We start from the raw sequence: 18,285 nt of genomic DNA, 5'->3' as shown, positions 1-18,285 counted from the left end.
ATATCATTTCTGGCTATCATAAAACATGAAAAGTGTATTCGTGCAGGAGTGAGTGGGCTAGAAAAAGAGGGGCTGAGAGTTATACAAGTGCATTCGATTATAGATTGATAATATATACATATTAAGCTAAATAGATATTAGTTTTATTGTTGTATTACAGTTCCTGAAAAAGTTCATTCTGTCGCTCCACTTATCATACACAGAGATCTATAGTCTGGTTGAATTTTCTCTCTCGGGTGTCTTCGTAAGCTTCCAATGACTGAAAGTTTTTAAGTGCTTTATAGCGTGTTCGACATATATCCGACACTCTGATAAAGAAAATTCATTTGCTTAGATTTTCTTCTTTCTGCTCGTGTTTAAGCTTCCAAGTTGGTGGCGTCTATAGGGGTAAACATTTTCGAAGAACACATATGACAGACAGTAGCTAACGACCACCACTGAACTACAGGCCCCTGACTTAGGACGGGCTAATGAAAATATTGCGGGCTTTAACATTTTTGTTATATTTTTCCTGCCTTTTTATCGCCCTATTCTATCCGGACTTTTTATAAGTTTATTCAGCCTTGTTTGAAATGAATTGTCATCCTGCCTTTTTTGTGTGAAGTTGCTCATTCTGCCATTTTTTTAATCTCGAAACTCCTGTCCTGCCTTTTATCAAATTGAATCCTTACCCCCTCCCCCTCCCTGAAAAAAGGTACATCCGTAGAGTAGTATTAGGTACACATCCAACAGATTTGATATAAAACCGCCATAAATGTTATTAGAGAAACCCTAGCATTGCTATCTTAAATAGAGAAAAGACCCATCGATCATCGGTGTTAATTTTACTATCGTCATTTTTTAATGAAACGGTTGGCGAATTTCCACAAAACGTTTCAGGAATTTATAAAATACAAAATATCTGCATAAAGTGGTGTTAAGGTGTAAATGCAAAGTCATTATGCTATCATGCATTTGAAACGCTGTAGGGATGTTCAACCGGTGAGTAGTTGGGCATGTATTACACAAACCTCCTACCGTTCTGAACGCGCATGAAATATTTGCCACTGGATGTAAAGTAACCAACAATCAATAAATCACAAACCCCTTAGAAAATACAAATTGAGCTGTAACTGTTTAAATTAAGACAAAGTTGTAAGGAAATAAAGGGAAAAAATACATGTATTCGAAGCTATATGATCGCGAGTAAATTTCCTAAAACTATAATGCAACATGTTTCAAGTTGAAATTGTAAAACAAAATCCTGTTTAAGGTGTTTTAAAATAGACCCCGTTAAATAAAAAAAATAGGTGGTAAACAATAGGTGGATCGATATGCATACACTCCTTTGTTTGCTTTTCGCAACATTATAAAAATTAAAAGATTATAATACCAGATTATTTGAAAGACCTGTTAAAGAATTCACACACGTAGGTACCCCGTGTCTCCGTTGCCCCGCACATCTACTGCATTTACATGAACGTACCCCCCTCTCTCATTTTTTGCATTGCTATCTATTTCTCATATTTCTTATGGTAAACATGTTATTGAATATTCGTTCCATACGGAATTTCCTCCAAAAGGATCAATGCAGGTTTTAAAATTATAGTCAATGTATACACAGGTAATCTCTTTTGTGTTTTGACACAACCCCACATTTAAAATGTAATTTGTCAACCTCTGCATCGTGAATATACCTTTTCGTAACATGTCTATTATTTAATGTTTTAAAGAATAAATGTGTTTGATTTTAAAGTTCTTGTGTTTTCTCTATTTGGTTTCAATAATGAACCAATATTCCATGATTCCCAGTGAGGTGTATTGCAATCATAACACATCTTTTTGTTAATTTATTGCAGATATTTTACTATTTAACATTCACAAGTTTGAAAAGCTATTTAAATCAGCGTGAAAATCTCGACCATTTATACATTGAAGGTGTTCCAAACATTCCGCGCACTAACTCTAATGAATAACCTGGTCGACGCTGCGTTTCATGTCAACCATGATATTCTCACTTTCTCATGTTGCTTTCATTTCATTTAAAATTAATATTTTGTAGTTGACAACAAACAAAGAACTACAAAACACAGTTGGCCAAGATTTAATTACCTGTACGTAACAGCTGGGGGTGCAAGTCTGATTTTGATTTGTATGTGTGCTTCTTTCATATTGGTTAAAAAACGGTCCCGAATGTCCGACGTTAGAATTATCATACCACCAGTGATTGCATTGAATAATCCTGAGTCCAACCAAGCAAGTGAAGCATTCGCACTCAATCGTTTGTATCATGATTATGAAGAAATAGACGAGACAGTTTTGAACGACCTCCCCGAATTTCGAAATGTTCAATCAGAAGAAATTGATAGCGATTCGACAGAAGGTTCCCATAGCAAAGCGAGCGAAGACGTCGAAGGATATCTAAATCCTTATCATTCGTTAGTCCATCATTGTAGAAAATGTGAATTCAAAACTGTCAATTCAGTGAGAAAATGTGGTTCCCCGTCTTTCAATCAAAATCCATATGATTTTCTGATTTTGTCAAAACCAATTGGTTGCCTCACTACAAAATCAATGAGTCATGGTACAATTGTGAAAACCACAGAGAATTGTAATAAACACATCGCTGTCCACAGAGTTACAATTTAAAAATCAGTAAACTGAGCACGTATATCCCATTTATGTAAATGAAGACAGCTTGGTTGGGTGTTTTTAATTTATTAATTTAATTTTATTTAATTATTTTTTTTTTGGGGGGGGGAAGAGGAGGTTTGAAACTTCTACTTTTTAAACCTTCTTTTTTATTTAATTTCAAGATTTTGCTTGAAATATTACTCAATCAAATGTGCAAACTCTTGCACACTTTGATTGTTTGATTTGTAAAACATTCATGATATTTAAAGTAAAACTTCACATTTATCGTGGTTATGGCATTTTCATATAAATGCAGATTTATTGCTTTTCACTTTACATTTCTTTACCACATCCTTTAGTATTGATAGATATTGTAACTACCTAATATATACTGTTCTGGACCTTTCAGAATAGAGATCAAATATATCAATTTGGCGTATAATCAATGTTTGTTAAAGAAAATCGATTACACCTTGAACATTTAAGAAAAAATCAAGTTAAACCACAATGACTCCTACCAAAAGCCCAGATAGTGACATAAACACCTTAATTTTTTTTAATTAACAGCTGATATATGATATTTGATATTGTTACAAGATTCGTACGCAGGACTTGGAACATCTCATTGGTAATATTGACATATGTTTCATATTTGTCAACCTAATCAAAGTTAGTCCATTGAACATTCGAGATTATCAATTTTTTTCATTAACAACAGTAGTTCAAAAGCATTTTCTTTATTCCATGAAATCACGAAAGGCTTGATCTTGGACGGTTGTCAAGTTGGTTTAATATTCAAAATTCAACTTTAATTTTTTTTAGGCATTCATTTTCAAAATTCAACATTTGATTTCAACATTTAACATTCATTGTTTTGTTAAACTTTGTTCCCACTTTGTCTCTCAACATCACGTTTCCAACATTCAACTTTCGTTTTCAAGATTCAACTTTCGTTTTTAAGATTCAACTTTCGTATTCAACATTCAACAATCGTTTTCAACATTCAACATTCATTTATAACTTCAACATTCGTTTTGAAAATTCAACATTAGTTTTCAATATTCAATATTCAACATGTAACATTCATTTTCAACTTTCAACATTCATTTTTAACCTTTAACATTCGTTTTGAACATTCGTTTTGAACATTCGTTTTGAACATTCGTTTTGAACATTTGTTTTGAACATTTGTTTTGAACAATTGATTTTCAACATTTGATTTTCAACTTTTAACATTCGTTTTCAACATTCAACTCTCGTTTTCAACATAAAACATTCAGCATTCTTTTTCAACTTTCAACATTCGTTTTCAACAGTTGTATTCAAAATTCGATTTTCAAAATTCAACATTCGATTGTTTTTCGGTATTAAGTGGATAGAATGTTGATAATCTTTGTATTGAACATATCCATATAGTATGTCTGTCCAAGGTAAAGAAAGTCTCCAACATTAGTCATACATTGTAGGGAAGTGCTTTTCATTTCGGATAACTTGAAAGAGAGGCTATAGATACCAAAGGGATGCATTAACGCTTAATTTAAACAAAAACTAGAGGCTCTCAAGATACCTGTATTGAGGTATACTTGCCGACTTGTTCCTTTTTAATTATGAGACTGATTTCAAACAGGAACATTTTTGGAATAACAATAAAAAGTAAGCAATATCCTCTAAATCTCATAGATCCTGCCTGAAAGTTATAAGTGGGGTGTTTTGTTCTGTCGACAATCCATAAGTGAGCCGTAACACCCGAAGCTTTTTTGAGACCGCAATATAAAAAATTCAAGATATAAATACATAAGATAGGCGAACGATACCATAGGAACAGTCAAACTCATAGATCGAAATGCCATGGCTAAAAAAGAAAAAAAGACAAACAGAAACATAAGAGTTCACAAGACACAATTTTAAATAAAAAAAAGACAAAGCAACAATTTCCCACCGAAAACGAAGGGTGATCTCAGGTGCTCCGGAAGGGTAAGCACATCTGAAATCACATGTGGCACTCTTAGTGTTGCTTATGTTATTAAAACCCCAGTAAATACTAAAACTGTGTTTATGGTCAATAAATTAACCTTTTAGGTATTCAAATTAAATGAATATTTAACATGTTGAAATAGTTTTGTTTACTTTGAGCATGTTCATTGATTTGTATAATTCAGTAAAAACTAAGCTCTCACAGTGTTGCAAAGTTATCATTAGGCTAAGCTGAAACATATTTATCTCTGGCCTTAGTAAAAGATATTGTACATATTTTCACAATTTAAAGATGTACATATATATTTGATAGTTACTGTTATACTCAAGTAATATTTTCATTAACCCTGAATTATGATCTTTTGTAAATCTTGTGATTTTTGTCAACTTTGAATTGACAGGTAGGAAAACCTATTAATGTTTGTTTTATTGCAATTACCAACTCTATTGTGTATAGCTGTAGGGTAATATATATGATTAAAGATAAATCATACATTTACAAAAGTATCTAATTAGCGCAAACAAAATTAAAATGTTGTTTAAAATAAACAGATGTTGGTACGTATTTGGACTGGATATGTAAAATACAATGATTTTTTTAGCTCACCTGGCCACAAGGGCCAAGTGAGCTTTTCTCATCACTTGGCGTCCGTCGTCCGTCGTCCGTCGTCCGTCGTCGTCCGTCGTCGTCGTCCGTCGTCATTAACTTTTACAAAAAATCTTCTTCTGTGAAACTACTGGGCCAAATTTAACCAAACTTGCCAACAATCATCTTTGGGATATCTAGTTGGAAAAATGTGTGGCATGATCCAGCCAACTAACCAAAATGGCTGCCACGGCTAAAAATAGAACATAGGGGTAAAATGTAGTTTTTGGCTTTTAACTCAAAAACCAAAGCATTTAGAGCAAATCTGACGCTTTTAAATTGTTTATCAGGTGAAGATTTATCTGCCCTGAAATTTACCAATGGATCGGCCACCGTGTTGTTAGGTTGCTGCTCCTGAATTGTTTTTTGTTAGGGAAATATTTCCGTTTATTGTTATTATCTTGAATATCATTATAAATAGAGATAAACAGTAAACAGCAATAATTAACAGCAAGGTTAGACCTAAAAATAACTCAACATGACCAAAATTATCAATTGACCCCCTAAGGAGTTATTGTCCTTTATAGTCAATTTTTAACAATTTTCATAAAATTTGTAAATTTTTACTAATATTTTCCACTGAAAATACTGGGCCAAGTTCATTGTAGATAGAAATAATTGTAAGCAGCAAGAATGTTCCGTAAAGTAAGATCTACAAACACATCACCATCACCAAAACACAATTTGGTCATGAATCCATCTGTGTCCTTTGTTAAATATTCACATAGACCAAGGTGAGCGACACAGGCTCTTTAGAGCCTCTAGTTAGTACGTATATGTTGTTTACAATTTGATTAAACAATCATATAAAGATTTTACATAGTTTTAAACTGGTAACTTTATTGCATGCATGTCTTAACTTCCATAAATTCATCTTGACATACATAGAAAGTCCGGAAGAGGTAAGAAGACAAAGAGCTAACTCTTTATAAACCTTTATTTAGTTAAAATGATGCACGAAGTGTAATTGGTCATTACTAATATGACCAGTGACACAATGTTTGTGTATTTATGTCAGTGTATAAAGTAATTTTTAGAGATTCATTAAATAGATAAAATTTTAAGTTATCATTTTATATTTTTTTTGTAAGAAAATACTCTTAAAAATACTATAGTTATATCAAAAACGTTTATTCATTAACCTTATTCAAATTGGTTTTGAATACATTGTAACTACATGTAATCATGATCATTTTGCAAATGTAATCATTAATTTAATCAGACACTTACAGAAATGATGTAATCATTAATTCAATTCAATCGTACAAATGACAAAGTCATTGTAATTTAATTACTTACATTGAAAGGAAACGGACCAATATCTGGTAAAAAGTGTAATTCTGTGTTCCCATTTGTGAAAAGGGAAATGGATAGTAGTAACGACGTATGAAACATATCCAATATTTGAAAAATATATTGCATAACGGTTAACTCATGATGACGTCAGCAAAATTAACGAAGGTACGATGATTCAACCTTGCTATTTAGAAATCTTAGTTCTTGTGACCAGCAACCTTCTAGCAAGGAAAATTTGATGGAAATTCAAGACCAGGAACATCTTATCAATTTGGAGATAAATATTTAGAGATGAATACCTCAAATGCAAGCGCTACTTGAATGTTGCTACCTAGAAATATAAATTTCACAATTTGGTAGCTGAAATCATCTCTTTTGTCGTGAGGATTTGTTTTCAACCAACCCTCATTATCAACTTCTAGATATGACATGTATGAGTCAGATCTAACTGTAGATGCGGAAAAAAAATATAATGAACGATCATCAAATATTAGCACTTTTACAAAATAGATTACAAATAAGCATATTTTATGAAATAATTTTGCATTCATGGCTTAAAGTAAACGATTCGTACTGTTCACTGTGAATTTCTGCTGAGACGTCAAAGTAAGGACCAGGTTTTTCTCTTTTTCGCATGTTTATGTAAACTTTAAAAAAATGTTTGAATTATATCAACATCTCTGAGATAAAATATATTTGTTAAAAAAAATAATGTTATCACCCGCTCCTCCCCCCTTATACATGATATTGGTTGCATTACAATAAATTTCGACAATGAAATTTCAAATAGGAAGTCATTTAAACGGCTACAATCGAACCACTTCTACTTTGCAATTTGGAAAAAAAGATATATCATTCAATTCAATCTGCACTACTATTTTTTAAAGGTCAACATATAGGGCCGTGCTGCATATTTTCAACGTTTATAAGCCCAAAACTTCTTAAAGTTAAAACTTACACTGACAGTATGAATCACCCCTACAAATACTAGGATTTCAAAAGATTTCATTTTAATTATTATGAATTTGTTATTCCCAATGGTAACCACTACGTCAACCAAATCAATTGTCAATGAATATATCATACTGACCAAGAGAGGCTTTGTTTGAGAAATAGCTGTATGTACAAAATGCAACCTATAGAGGAGACGATTTTTTGGTAAAATATAACAAAAAATTATGAGATATGTTTAATAATTGACTCTAAAGGGCAATATATCCTTAAGGGTTTTATCGACAATTTTGGTAATTGACTTATTTCTAGATCCTACTTTACTTAACACTATTGCTGGTTACAGTTTATATCTATCTGTAATAATAGTTATTGAAGATATTCACCAAACACCTGCAAAATTTCTTAAAATTGACAATTCAAGGGTAGCAATACAACAACAAAAAAAGACTGATTCGTTTGAAAAATTCAAGACAGAATGATCTTCACCCGATATACATGATTATGTCATACTTTTACAAGTTGGTTTTAGATGAATTTGGCTATTTATTATTGGTATTTTTTATATAAAGCTCTTCAACCGTCGCGTTACTTTCACATCTTAAGTGTTTACATACAGATCATTATCAACATAGTGATTGGTGGTACTTTAATTGTGGTAATGATAACATGTAATGTAAGCTGTGTGTATGCTATCTATAGGAAAGGTAAAAATATGTCTGTGGTTGGAGGAAACGTGCCCCAAACAAGTCCACATTTCTTTCAAGTTACAACTGTGCCCAACGACACAGTGGTTGACACACATTTGGTGGATCATGATTATGAAGAAATAAACGAAGCACATATTGATAATACTAGCCTGAACATCGATAACACCCTACCTGAAAGTGAGACAGATTCAAAAAACGGTTCTTCGATTTCACCCACAGAAGACAATGAAGGGTATCTACACCCATACCATTCATTGCTTCACTCTGTAATGGATGGCAACGATTTAGATAAGCATTATAGTGCAACAGATCTACGGTCTACATTTGTAATGAACTACTCCAAACACCTTAAAATCTTCTTGGAATACATAGCAAAACACTAATCATCATTAGTATCTCTACATGTATTTGCATCTCTACATATATATTTGCATGTTCTTCTTTCACTTAGTTGTTCTTCACTGTCAATGGATTGAAAACGCAAATACATGTAGAGATGAAAAGTAAACATTACCTGCACAATACAAAATAGACAGGCCTCTTTATATTTCACTCTATCTCTCAATTTATATTAAAACACATTTCTTTTAATATCAATCCCAATTATACAATTTGTTCATTTCAACAACATGCATAGTATAATTTATATAATTATATTTAAGGGATATTCAACCTTTTTTAATTACGTACTTTAACGGCTAAAACATACGTAGTTTGAATTTTACAGTATTTGAAAAGTACCAAAGCTCCAAAACGTTTAAAATAATGTATATATATATATACATAAGTACGTCTGAGTCAGTGACAACCCTACAACAGATGTATCCATCGGATCGCCATCAATGATGGTGATACATGGCTGTGTACATAATGTATATACAACTCGTCTAAACATCAACCCAACAATGTTAGATCTGTAAATTTGCTTTCGCAAATTTTTGGTTCTTCCCTCGCCGGGATTCGAACCCATGCTACTGTGATTTCGTGACACCGAATCGCCTGCACTGCAGCCGTCCCGCTAGACCACACGACCACCTGGGCTCTCTAAAAAGAGCTTTCGGTGGCCATATGTTACCTTTCCACGTCAGTTTTAATCTAGCGGCGTACTACAGTACATGATATATAAGGCATGAAGATGTTATTGTTACAGATCAGCTAAATTATCTATAGTAAAGGATCCTACAAATTAATGTAAGATACAGTCACAGAAAATAATTATATTCATAAGTTTAGACGGGTTGTATATACATTATGTACACAGCCATGTATCACCATCATTGATGGCGATCCGATGGATACATCTGTTGTAAGGTTGTCACTGACTCAGACTTACTTATGAATATAATTATTTTCTGTTGGGTTGATGTTTAGACGAGTTGTATATACATTATGTACACAGCCATGTATCACCATCATTGATGGCGATCCGATGGATACATCTGTTGTAGGGTTGTCACTGACTCAGACGTACTTATGTATATATATATATACATTATTTTAAACGTTTTGGAGCTTTGGTACTTTTCAAATACTGTAAAATACAACTCGTCTAAACATCAACCCAACAATGATAGATCTGTAAATTTGCTTTCGCAAATTTTTGGTTCTTCCCTCGCCGGGATTCGGACCCATGCTACTGTGATATCGTGACACCAAATCGCCTGCACTAATATACAACTCGTCTAAACATCAACCCAACAATGTTAGATCTGTAAATTTGCTTTCGCAAATTTTTGGTTCTTTCCTCGCCGGGATTCGAACCCATGCTACTGTGATATCGTGACACCAAATCGCCTGCACTGCAGCCGTCCCGCTAGACCACACGACCACCTGGGCTCTCATAAAAAGAGCTTTCGGTGGCCATATGTTACCTTTCCACGTCATTTTTAATCTAGCGGCGTACTACAGTACATGATATATAAGGCATGAAGATGTTATTGTTACAGATCAGCTAAATTATCTATAGTAAAGGATCCTACAAATTAATGTAAGATACAGTCACAGAAAATAATTATATTCATAAGTAAGTCTGAGTCAGTGACAACCCTACAACAGATGTATCCATCGGATCGCCATCAATGATGGTGATACATGGCTGTGTACATAATGTATATACAACTCGTCTAAACATCGTCTAAACATATATATATATGTCAATGTAGATAATTGACTAGTTTCAAAATTAATTTTCCTGTTTCCTGATATGAAAAAAATGACCTTCATAACTATACATTCTGATCCTGTTTTTATGAAATTGGGGAACACACGATACATTGGCTAAAATCATGTTAAACTTTATGATAAACAGAAAGAAGTTCAAGAACCAAATAAATATATTACAGAAACCGTGTCTAATTATGAATACTTCAGGGTCCGATTTCCAGTTCTCTGTTATTTCTAACTTATGTGAGTGGTATACCACTCTATCAATACTAATAAATGTAGATTTTCAACACTTCCCTATGAGGTCATCTCTAAAAACGATCCATATTTTGGAAGACCCTAATATTCTTTTTTTATACAAGAATTCATTTTTTACCAATTAGATTTAGAATTAAAGTGTAGGACTCTTGACATTGTCAACCACCCACTAGGCTGGAAGTAGTTTATTAGGAGAAAAATAGTCACAAGTGACAAAATGGATGAGCAATATTGAGAAAACAGTACAATTTACATCATTTTTATATAATTAATGTTTAACTGATATACCAAGGGATACAGCACAGGTACTTTGATTTCATGTTTTACAGTTGCCTTTCACAATATTATATAGAGGTTCAATAATATCCGCAAATGATTTTGATTTTGATGCAGACTAGTCGAGTAAAAAGAAATGTAATACTTGGTACAACATGTTTGTTCACCCATCGAACTTGCAATTTCAAAACGTCAAAAGAATTTTTTGCTGTATTTGATTTAACTATTCACATGATTTTTTCAAGCGATGTTAACAATAAAAAAAAATGGTGTTCATCTGCTACGGAATCAAAGTCACACAAAAACTCTGACAGTGATTGTCAATTTCATGCTTAACATAGATGATACGGGTTCTTACTTTGAGATTCGATTTAATACGGAAATGACACGGTTCAGTACGCAAGACACGTGTCGGGGCGTATTTACTGCGGATAAACAGCGGTTTGTTACGATATTACAAGAATTATTAAGGGTCAGTACTATTGAGAAAGGTTTAAAACGGAAAAGCACGAACCGCCACATTTTCTTAAAGCCGTTAATCATGAGGGGCTCATACTGATCATGGATGATTGTAGGTAGTCAGTCCCTTGATCAATATCTGCTTTGTCTCCGGTCAACTCTACGTCTGCTCGACCACTGCCCTGGCATGTTGTGCCATGTCAATATCATATTCCAATGTAATTACAAGAAGCAGTTGTTGGTCATACATGTCAGGTAATGTTAAGTAAACTTCAACGGAAAGCACAGAACACTAGGAACCCCTTAAGTAGGGGGTATTTATACAAAATCCTTATGACAGTTTGTCATAGACAGTTATATTCCGTATCTTGTCATGTTCTAACGTAGTAAACAGTAACAGACTGGCAGAACCCTGGCTGTTCACTAACTATCTGTATTGCAACGTTATGAAATCAGGGCGTTCCATGAGCATCTCACACCAAACTGTATTGTATTCTTAACAAATACGTGGTGTGACTGTACTAGTATATATACTGTAGTTCTCCGTAGGAACTTACCGTAGTGATCACTCGAGCCTACAAATAAGTACGGATTAAAACGCTCTTCATGGGGACTAAAACGGATTTGTTCGTTCTTATAAGGTTAATATAAAAAAAGATGTGGTAAGATTGCCATTTAGACAACAAACAAGACCGAAATGACATAGAAAAAAACAACTATAGGTCACCGTACGGACTAATACAGATTTCTACGAATGAAGCCGGATAGTATCCGTATCTTATCCCGCGTCAAACCCGTAAAAGTGTGACGTAGGCATAAGGTAGCAATAAACAGTTAGGAAAAAATACTAAAATTTGCCCTTATGAATTTTACCATTCCCTTTTCATTGCTTTCTTGCAATATCAAGATTTTATTTCCAGTATATAAAATGGTAAAATATAAATTCTTTTTGGTGTATCCATGGCAACAATCTGCATTTATTTGTTATGAAATGTTGCAAAAAAGGGGGGGGGGGAAAGATGTCACATATTTCCCCAAAATTTGGCTAAAAGTAGAATTTCAATCGCCTGAAGTTATACCTTTTCTGAAACTGTGTACATATATCATTCAGCAAATCCAATGAAAACCATATGTCTTTCGTCTCATTTTTTTGTAAAATTGCGTCAAAAAGTTCGTGTAGAAAAAGAGTGTTTGTAAACAGTACATTAATTTCTGGACCGATGGCCGGTCTAGCTATGAAAATACGGACTGTCAAACAGAAAACAGCCCATAAAACATGTAAAAAATAATGTTGATGCTCTTATAAACCACCTTTGAAGGCTAAATTAATACTCATCTGTCTAAAAATGAATTTTATTACACAATAACTTTCCTATTTGAAAAATTCACAGGGGCCATAATACGAAACTTAACTCCTAACTGTGTATTGCTACCTTATTAGTAAATATTTTTTTCAAATTCTCCCTTTTAACTTATTTTCTGAGTTCTGCTAGCTAAAACGAGTAAAATGGCCTTTTATTTTTGAAAATTGGTTGAGTAATGAATATTTTAAGAAGGTTAGCAGTTGACCCTGACACGCGACAAAAACTGATTTTAAGAAAGGTGCCAAGTCAAAGTGTAAAATCTTGTCTCTACCTCAATTTTTAGCCAAATTTTAAAAACTGTACCTCTTTTGTGAGTTTTTTAATGTTGAATATCATAATAAGATCTCTGATGATGCAACATTGTAAAAAAATTAGCAATTTTAAGCATAAAAATGTTAATCTTTCTGCTTATTGCATACAAAAGACTTGATTAAAAAAAATGGTGATAGGGAATCAATTTCTTACATCTGATTTAATTATACATTTAATAAAGGCCAAAATGTAACATGAAATCTTGATAAAAACAATAATTATATATATTCGCAAGAAAAAAACCAACGCGTTCAATACTTGGGCTACTACATGCAGCCCAATCCATCAGAAGCAAGCGTTAAGCCGATAGAGTACAAATATAAGCCTAGTGTCAAAATGTCTAATTTTGGTTGCTAAGGACTGTAAACAATAAAATTGACATATATTGTCATTGTTAAACACTTAATTTACTCAGAATTTGATTTTGAATCTGAATATCAATAGATTTGTAGCATGAAAAGTCTTAAATTATACAATTCTGAGCTTGGTAAGTATGCCATAAGGTAGCAATAAACAGTTAGGAAAAAATACTAAAATTTGCCCTTATGAATTTTACCATTCCCTTTTTATTGTTTTTTTGCAATATCAAGCTTACTGTTTGTGTCATATATGGGCATATGTATGTAATCAGAATCGTCCATAGATTTTATTTCCAGTATATAAAATGGTAAAATATAAATTCTTTTTGGTGTATCCATGGCAACAATCTGCATTTATTTGTTATGAAATGTTGCAAAAAGGGGGGGGGGGGGAAAGATGTCACATATTTCCCCAAAATTTGGCTAAAAGTAGAATTTCAATCGCTTGAAGTAATACCTTTTCTGAAACTGTGTACATATATCATTCAGCAAATCCAATGAAAACCATATGTCTTTCGTCTCATTTTTTTGTAAAATTGCGTCAAAAAGTTCGTGTAGAAAAAGAGTGTTTGTAAACAGTACATTAATTTCTGGACCGATGGCCGGTCTAGCTATGAAAATACGGACTGTCAAACAGAAAACAGCCCATAAAACATGTAAAAAATAATGTTGATGCTCTTATAAACCACCTTTGAAGGCTAAATTAATACTCATCTGTCTAAAAATGAATTTTATTACACAATAACTTTCCTATTTGAAAAATTCACAGGGGCCATAATACGAAACTTAACTCCTAACTGTGTATTGCTACCTAAATTAAAAAATAGACGATTGTAATACTCATTTTAGAAATAAAAATTCCTACACTGCAACAAGTGTATTACGATATTTATCCATTCGAGACAGTTAAATTTCATTATTTAAAGCGCTTGGCTAAACTATAAGTTAACTGTCGAGAAATATTTTTCTTACACCGATCGAGAAATGTGAAAATAGCACTAAAATAAAGGAAAATAAAGGATTTCACTTCTCAATAAAAATCTTGCAAATACTTTTGTTTTCAGATTTTGAAAGCCAGTTAACGATATACATGATATAGGAAGTTCATGAAATTAATCGATAAGTAAAAGCAATTCAGAGGTGTCCGTCAAGTCATATCGATCAGATTTTCATTACTTAAAAAGGGATCATATTTGTTTTTTGAATAAATTGTTTTGTTATAAATTAGGCTATTAATGTTTTTAAATTGACTCGTTTCATATATTTTCATATCGAAGCCTTTTAAGTTGACTACCGGTATACGGTATGTTTGTTTTTTTTTATTGTAAAGACCATACGGATGCCGATAATTGCTAAAATCGACTTCGTTTGAGTTTGATGATTTGTTATCTGATTGCCAGTCATACCATATCTCCTACACTCTGAAACGTCTTCCTTGTTTTACTGGTTATAGTCAGATAAAATAAGCCAGGATACAAGTACACCTTGCAATCGAACCCACTAAATACATTTGACCTAATGTAAACAGGAAACAGACCAAACCATGGCCAACTCGCAGACAGATACATGTATGCACACCTACAAAGCATTCTTTGCTTTAAATATAGTTGACCTAGGAAAACTTCAACTTGACCAATCAACCTTGAAAAGGAGGCCAAGGTCAGATGTTAACTACCAGAAACACATAAAGCACTTACAATCATTCCATATACCTAATAAAGTTGACTTATTGTACCAGAAAAACGGAATAAAACATTAAAACATAACATTGAGCAATAAACCGTAAACATAACTTCAAGGGCATTTCAAACGTGCCAGAATGACATGTACACCATAAAATCTTTGCATACACAAAATATTGGTGACCTATTGCATACAGTAATAATAAAACAGACATAAACTCAAAAACTTAACTTTAACCACTGGGTCAATAAAATAAGGACAAGGTACCTTGTTAACTGATCCATGAAATGAGGTCGAGATCAAGCGAAAACTGTCTAATAGGCATAGCGTTCTTGATTTCTACGCGCGCACATACCAAATATAATTATAACTCCTTTTACTCATGATAAAAGAGTAATAAAGGATACTACAAATCTTATCTTGCTTTCAAGTAGTCATTGAACCATGAAATGAGGTCAATGACAATGGACATATGACAGACGGGCACTTCATAACATAAGACATCTTTTTTTTTAAGAATGAAGGATCCAGGTCTACTACCTTCTAAAATATAAAGCTTCCAAGAGGTATATAATGACCACTTGAATTGCAAAGCTAAATTAATGTAAACCGCTTTAAAATCTGTTTGTCATGCTTATATGTGTTATGCTTGTTTGAAATTTTTAGTCACTTGTGCTGAATGTCTGTGAGGTATATTTTCTGTGTTGGCTGCTTGTTCCGAATAATTGTCACTGTAATCTTTTTTTTTTTTGGTTGGTTTTTCATATCAAATCATGTAATTGTAATGGTTCTAAAAAATAACTGTTATACAAAGGGGAGAGTTCAGCTAGCGGTTCAACCCACCATTTTTTCTCGGACAATGCTTACTCCAAATCAAGAATATGACAGATCCTAGTTTTCCACTCGTTATGTAAGTTAATATAGAATATCATTTTATTTTGTCTGTTTTTATGGACCTTCCCCTTTAAAATTTAATTTGGAGTTCAGAATTTTTGTAATACTACATGACTTATATATCTAATAGGATAAAAGATAAACCAATAACATTGTTATTTCAGAAAACATATTTGCGGATCATACACAATTATTTATGTAGCGTTCTTTTTTTTAAATATTTACCCATTCGTGTGTTTCGCACATTGTAGGTTAATTGGCTATATTGGGGGAAAAACACAAATTCAGCTGTTATATGTTTTCTTAGCATATCATATTACAATTGTTACAATTAGCTGATCCGAAATTTACATATACGGTAATATACTATACAGTATGGTGTAGCGTTCTCAAATCTGTATTTGGATGTTAGAATCACGTGTTTCAAAGGTTATTTCAGGAATCCGAAGACTTGTTTGTATATTGACACGGTCAATAAAAACAAATCTTGCTTAAGAAATATCCGGAAATAAGGCATTTCTGTCCAATATTACTCTACGTCACACAACCATGAATGAAGCGCCGCAGAAGAGGAAAAACGTTTATTAGAGAATATGAAGTTCAATATATACAGAGGCTGAATTGACAAGCAAGTTAACTCACCAAGCTGTGAAATTATTCAAAGAATATAAATGTATGTATATTTACAATTACATGTAGAAATTCTTGCAAATACAATTTAAAACAATACACAAAAGGAACATTGAAATACATTTTATTATACATTATTACATATGTTAAAAACACACTCAAGACTATCGACGAGGTCAATGCGTTATATATGAAAAGGTTATATAACATTGACACCTCGTAAATAATTGATAAAAATGACTAGATACGTTATAATATTACTAGATACACTAACATATGACTAGAAACAAAACAGACAATCCATTAAAAAATGTAAAGTTAGAGATGTAAGAATTGTGGGATAAAATACCTGATTGGATAGAACCATAAATTTAAAAAAGACTAAATCAGTAGTTATGTGTGTTCCTTCAAAGAAATTACAAATATAACTAAAAGAATTACTTGAATTGTTTGATTCACTTTTTTTTGTCAGTATAACATAATACATTTGTAAAGAAAAATAGATAGCAAAATACAATGCGGTCATGACATTCAACAATTAACATTATCGGTCGAAGACAAAACACAATTTCAGCCGCTATAACAACAACAATCTTACCTTTATAAAACCCACAACGCGGTTGAGACAGGATGTAATATTTATCATGAAGAAGGTTCATTTTAGCGAACAAAATCCAATGTAGTTTTTACAAAATTATAAAAACATACATAAGTGTAAATTTAAATGGAAACCGGAACTCCTTCACAAATGCTTTTTAATTTCCGGATTGAGATGAAAAAAGGATTTATACTATTAGTCTCTTAGGGACGACATCAAAAGTCCAATGTAGGATAAAAAAAACTTAATTCACATAGTTTTTTAATGACCCCCTACCCCCCTCTTAACTTAACTTGGGGAAAATTGATTGACCCATATGGATATATGTAAAATCGATGTAGGATAAACAAAACTTGCAGCAAGTTTAACCCCCCACCCCCAAACTATTTGGCTTAAGTTTTTTATACTTCATTGATCTTTTGATGTCGTCCCTTAATACGAAAACAGTGAGTATATACATAAAATTGAAAATGGAAATTGGGAATGTGTCAAAGAGACAACAACCCGACTAAAGAACAGACAACAGCAGGAGGTCACCAACAGGTCTTCAATGCATTGAGAAATACCCGCACCCGTAGGCGTCCTTCAGCTGGCCCCTAAACAAATATACTAGTTCAGTGAAAATGAACGCCAAACTCAACTCCAGATAGTACACCAGTAACTGAGTAAATAAAATTAAAAATAGCACAAGACTAACAAAGGCCAGAGGCTCCTGACTTGGGAGAGGCGCAAACATGTGGCGGGGTTAAACATTTTTGTGAGATCTCAACCCTCCCTCTATACCTTTAGCCAATGCAGAAAAGTAAACGCATAACAATACGCACATTAAAATTCAGTTCAAGAAAAGTCCGAGTCTGATGTCAGAAGATGTAACTAAAGAAAATAAACAACAGACTACTACCTGTTCACTGACATCCCAGCTCCAGACTTCAATTAAACTGATTGAAAGACTATGTCTTCATCATATGAATATTAGGCACAATCCTTTCCATTAGGGGTTTAGTATCACACCATCATAAAATAAATGAGAAGAACATAACCCGTGTCATACCAACAACTGGTTTTTAAATAAATGTGCTTAGTTCCGATGGAAAGACCC

The sequence above is a fragment of the Mytilus trossulus genome, chromosome 14 (genome assembly GCF_036588685.1).
Source record: "Mytilus trossulus isolate FHL-02 chromosome 14, PNRI_Mtr1.1.1.hap1, whole genome shotgun sequence".
NCBI lineage: Eukaryota > Metazoa > Mollusca > Bivalvia > Mytilida > Mytilidae > Mytilus > Mytilus trossulus.
The sequence above is the reverse complement of the archived record's forward strand: the minus strand, read 5'-3'. Positions refer to the sequence as shown.